Consider the following 5,970-nt stretch of genomic DNA (forward strand, 5'->3'; position numbering starts at 1 on the left):
AACTTAAACTTTTCACCTAACTTTAGACAATCCATGTAATCATAATACCACATCTAACTATCCATTAACCATGTTTTCCACATATTCATGCATTCTACTTTCAAGTACAGTACATATGCATTGCTTTCACCACTTACTTTGGGGCATTTTGTCCCCTTTTTGCTTAATTGCTCTTTTTTCTTTTCTATATATATATATTTTTTTTCTTTTATTTTTTTCTCAATGCATATGATTAAATTATTGGATGCATGAATCATGTCCTAAATATTTCTTTCACATTTTCAGAAAATTCTAACATACTCAATTCTCAAACCAAATGTTTCCAAATTCAACTTTCCCCATACTTAATTCATGAGCACTCTCACTAATCTAAGCTAACCAAGGATTCAAATTAAGGACATTATTGTCTTTCGCTTAGAGTTAATGATGTGCTAATGTAAAGAACAAAGGGGTATAATAGGCTCAATATTGGTTTGCAAAGGATAATGAAAAGGGTATGTAAGCTCAGTGAAACAAAGGCCTCAATCATGTAAGTGTATGCATACATCAAATAATGGAAATATAGAATTAAGCAAGACAAAGATCACAATTTTAGAGAGAAAAATACACACTAAAACAGAATTTTGGTTGATAAAATGCAACCAATCAAATAGGCTCAAAAATCTCACAGGTTTTGTGTGTTCGAGCTCTAAACCATGTTCCAGTATAATATTTCTTCAAACAAGTGTAACATTAAATTTTATTCAAATTAGTGAAATGCTCTAAAAGTTTTTTTTTTTGAAAAAAGAAAATATTTCTTCAACCAAGTGGTAAAATATGCACAAAATCAAACAAATATACAATCAAACATGTAAATGCAACAACTAACAAGGAAAATAAACTATTGATGTTGAGATAGAAGAGTAACTAACCCATGGAGATCGGTATCGACCTCCCCACACTTAAAGATTGCACCATCCTCGGTGCATGATGAGATGTGCAGGTGGACGGGTTGTTCCAACTGATGCTTTTCTTCAAGGATTATGCAGATGGACTTGTTTGTCTTCCCTTATAGAAGTTTCTCCCTTTTTCCGTCTTCAGTGGCCAGCCTGAAAGAAGAGAAAAAGAAGAACAGTAACCCAAAAATAAAGATAAAATAAAATATGGTTGGGTTAATTCCAGATAATGAGGGTCTCAATTACATGGTAGCTACAACATGCAAATGAGAAAACAGTAGAAGTACATGGCAAATCAAGAATGCAAAAATTTGCAAAAATAGGGAAGAGAGTGTGGGTAAGGAGAGATAATATAAATTCATGTCAATGTAAAAGGAATACAGTTATAAAAGATTGGCATTGATATAAATAATATTACTTATCCAAAATAAAACAAGTCACTAAGCACCCAAAATAGTTCAAGAGAAGATGCAACAGTTAAATAAGAAAATTAACACCAAAGGAAAAATAATGAATTTAGAAAAGAAAAGAAAAATATGCACAAAATTAAGATGCAATGAATGAAATATGCAAATAAATTAAGTAAAATAGAATGAAGGTGAAAAGGAATGAGAAGTGAAAGAAATAAAGTAAGCAAGAAAGAAGAAAAGATAGAAGAAGTTAGGATTAGAAAAGAAAAGAGAAGATAATTGGCGCTGATTTGGATGAGTTGTGCGGCGTAGGTGACGCGGACGCGTGGCCTGATTTGTGCGATTGGCGCGAGTGCAGCCTCGCATTCGCACAACTCTCTGTTCGAAACTCTTTTCGCCAAATTTTTTGGGTGACGCGGTCGCGTGGTTGACGCGATCGCGCGGGTGGCCTTATTTCCAATATGATGCGGACGCGTAGGTGACGCGTTCGCGTGGTGGGGCTTGTGCTGCCAGCACCATTCCAGCCCCTCTCCATCATAACTCTCTGCCATGCACCCCTTTACGTCGATTTTACAGAGCCACGCGTTCGCGTGGGTGACGCGGACGCGTGGGGAGGCTATTTCGCTAATGACGCGAACGCGTCATCCACGCGGTCGCGTGGATTAATTTGTGCCAAAGGCACGCCTCCAGCCACGCTTTCGCGTGACTCTCTGTTCACTTTCCTTTTCTTCCAAACGCACTGGTGACGCGGACGCGTCGGCGACGTTGTCGCGTCGCGTGCGAAATTTTTTTTTTATGCATGAAAAATGTAGAATGCAATACTAATATGAATGTTATGCAAAACTCCAGGTTCAATACAATAAAATAAAATAAAACTCGAAAACAAATAAAACTAAATAAAAATAAAAAAGGAACGATCATACCATGGTGGGTTGTCTCCCACCTAGCACTTTTAGTTAAAGTCCTTAAGTTGGACATTTGGTGAGCTCCCTGTTATGGTGGCTTATGCTTGTATTCATCCAGGAATCCCCACCAGTGTTTGTGCTTCCAGTAACCTCCGGGATCCCAAACTAGGCGCAGAAAGCCTTCAAGTAAGTTAAAGCAAGTGACAAGGCCCCAAGAGTGTTGATTTCTAGACTGAATTTCGGGGTCCCAAATCTTGCTTTTGCACCCGTCTTCTTGTTGATCATTATCATTCCATCCGGGTAGCAAGCAATCTGAATTCTCACTAAAGCGGCCAAACAATTTCCTAGACCCATTCAGTTGAGCTCTACACCAACCTTTGCGTTTAAACTTAAAGCTTCCAACCATAATGAACCTAGCAGGACAATTCTTACCACTGACCATCTTCCTCTTACTCTTAATGCCACAAAGAGCTCTAAGTTGACTATCCGTCTCCAGTAGCCCATATTCAAGTGGAATTAGAAAGCTAAGGGATATGAATTTTACCCACTTGAATGTTGTGAAGGATGATGGCAACTTAGGGGGAGGTATTTTTAATGAAATTGCAAGCTCCACTCCCTTGTGCTCTTCTCTGACAACTTCCACCTCTTTGCAAGTTTCTTCAATATCAACCTCTTCCTCTTGGTAGCTTTCTTCCAATTTAATCTCTTCTTTATTGCTCACCAAGGGCATGGGAGGCTGTGCTTCTTCTTCTTTAATCTCCATTTCTTGACCAACCTCTTCCAAGTCTTCAACTATGATATGCCTTGGAGGTTGTACACCCTCCTCATCATCAAATGCAACCGTCTTGGAAGGAGGTTCTATGTCTTGACTTTCCCATGGAGGTTCAGCATCTCCCAAGTCTTCAACCACTTCTTCTTCTTCAATAATTCTGGCTTCCTCCACTTGTTCCAGTACAAATTCATGCTCCTTACTGTCCACCGGAGTTTCTAATGTCTCCTTCATGCTACGTTCTTCATTAGATTGTCCACATGAAGCCATGGGGGTTCCTTGAGTGTCCGAACGTCGGGAAGCTAATTGATTTATCGCTTGATTCAATTGGTGAAGGGTTACATGAAATCGATCCACTGATTTCTTGAGATGATCTCTTGATTCTTGTTCCGCTTGGATTGCATGATTAGGATCATATGGCTCTTGGGTAGATGGATATGGACATGATGTATATGGAGGTGGTGGCTCCTTCACCTTTAGGGCCTCCTCTAGCTCCTTATGAAGTATGGATTCGCGAAGATGATCCATTCTCTCTTGTTCCATGTCAATAGCATCATTGGGATCATGTTGCTCTTGGATTGATGGATGTGGGTGCCCTTCCATGGATGGTGGTGATGGGATGGAGAGAACATTCTGTGGTTGAAAAGGAAGTGCACTAGAGCTTGAGGGTTGATTGTTGAAGGTATTTGGTGGTCTGATTTGGGCAACGAGAGCTTGTATAGTAGAGTTTAGATCAGTAAGTACTTTCTCCATGGAGGTTTGGGGTGGATAGGAGGGTTCATTTGGCTCATAAGGTGGGTGGTACGGTGGATACGGGTTAGGGTCATATGGAGGTGAATGGTGAAAAGGGGCTTGTGAGTTTGGTGGTTCAAAGGTATGTTGGGGAGGTGGTTCATAAGCATATGATGGGGGTCCATCATATCTATCATCTTGGTATGCATCGCGGAATGGTCTTTGTCTGTGGTACTGTGGAAGGTGTTGTTGCCTGGTCTTTGTCTGTGGTACTGTGGAAGGTGTTGTTGCCGGAAGGGTTGATCAGATCCTCGTGGCTCCTTCCATCTCTGATTATTTTGACCTTGATGCATGTTCCTGTTATAATTTCCATTCCTTGCAACAACATTGGAACCAAACTCAAAGCGAGAGGGGTGAGAACTCATAATAGTAAATAAAAAATAAAAACGAAAATAAAAACAAATTTTAAATTAAAAGGTTATTTAAATTTTGAATTTGAAAATTAAATTTTGAATTTTGAAAATTGAAATTTGAAATTTGAAATTTGAGTTTTAAATTTTGAATTTTTGAATTTAATGAGGAAAGAGAAAAAACAATAAAATGACACTAAACTTAAAATTTTTAGATCAAAACGAAGAAAATAACTAAGAACAACTTGAAGGTTAAGATGAACACGAAGAACAAATTTTTGAAAAAAATTTTAATAACTAAATAAAAATCAATAACCTCTTAATTTATGAAAAAGCAAAAATAAAAACAAAAATAGAAACAAATAAACAATTAAAAAGCAAATATTTACAATAACCAATAATAAGGTACACGTTTGCAATTTCCCGGCAACGGCGCCATTTTTTGAAGAACTGAAGATTGATGTTTTAGAAGTTATAATAAACTCTCGTTGCAAGTATAGTCACTAAACCAAGCAATCAACCTTTCTTACAAACGTTTTGGTTTTCACAAGTAACAAACCCCTTTGAAATTGATAACCGAGTATTTAAACCTCGGGTCGTCTTCTCAAGGAATTGCAGGGAAGTATGTTCTTATTATTGGTTATGAAGATTGTAAATTGGGGTTTCGAAAGTAGGGAGCAAGTAATTTAAATTGCAATTAAAATAAATAAATGACTGTAAAATAAACTTTTGGCAAGGTATGAGAAATTAGAAGTCCTATCCTAGATATCCTTATCAATGGAGATGAGAATTAAATCTTAATCCCACTTAGTTAGCCTTTACTAAAGCAAAGGAAGATCAAGTGGATTAATTAGTCTGATCTTCAGGTCCTAGTCAATTCCTAAGAAGGGACTGGAATTATTGAAGTTCAATTCAATTAGCAAAGATAACAATTATCAATCACGTTGAGTTTGATAACTCCTGAGTTACTGATTTCTTAACCAAGGCCAAAAGGGAAAAAGTAAATCTACTGGAATAAAAATGTCTTCAGATTGGAAGCAACAGTAACATAAATAAAAGAGAGCAATAATAAACTGAAATATCTCAAATAACATTAATTAAAAGAATTATCTGTAACATAGGAAAGTTCATAAATTAAATTGAAAAAATAAATAATTAAAAGGAATGTTGAACCTGATAAAAAGGGACAATCATGAAAGCAAGAAAAATCCTAAATCCTAATCCTAAGAGAGAGAGGAGAGAACCTCTCCCTCTAAAAACTACATCTAAATTATGAAAAGTGAATTATGAGCTTGTTATGAATGGATGCATTCCCCCACTTTATAGCCTCTAATCTGTGTGTTCTGGGCTGAAAACTGGGTCAAAAACAGCCCAGAAATTGCCTCCTGCGATTTCTGTTACGTTCAGGTCGCGGGAAAGTGACGCGGAGGCGTCGTCCACCCATCCGCGCAGATTGAAGTTTGCAGATGCGACATGGGCGCGTCATTTACGCGTTCGCGTCGCCTAACTTCGGGGAAGATATGGCAAATTATATATCAAATCAAAGCCCCGGACGTTAGCTTTCCAACGCAACTAGAACCGCATCATTTGGACCTCTGTAGCTTACATTATGACCGTTTGAGTGCAGAAAGGTCAGACTGGACAGCTTTAGCAGTTCCTTCAGTTTCTTATATTCCTTCCACTTTTGCATGCTTCCTTTCCATCCTCTATGCCATTCCTGCCCTGTAATCTCTGAAATCACTTAACACACATATCACGGCATCTAATGGTGATAAGAGAGGATTAATATTAGCAATATAAAGGCCAAAG

The sequence above is a fragment of the Arachis ipaensis genome, chromosome B03 (assembly GCF_000816755.2).
Source record: "Arachis ipaensis cultivar K30076 chromosome B03, Araip1.1, whole genome shotgun sequence".
Classification (NCBI taxonomy): domain Eukaryota; kingdom Viridiplantae; phylum Streptophyta; class Magnoliopsida; order Fabales; family Fabaceae; genus Arachis; species Arachis ipaensis.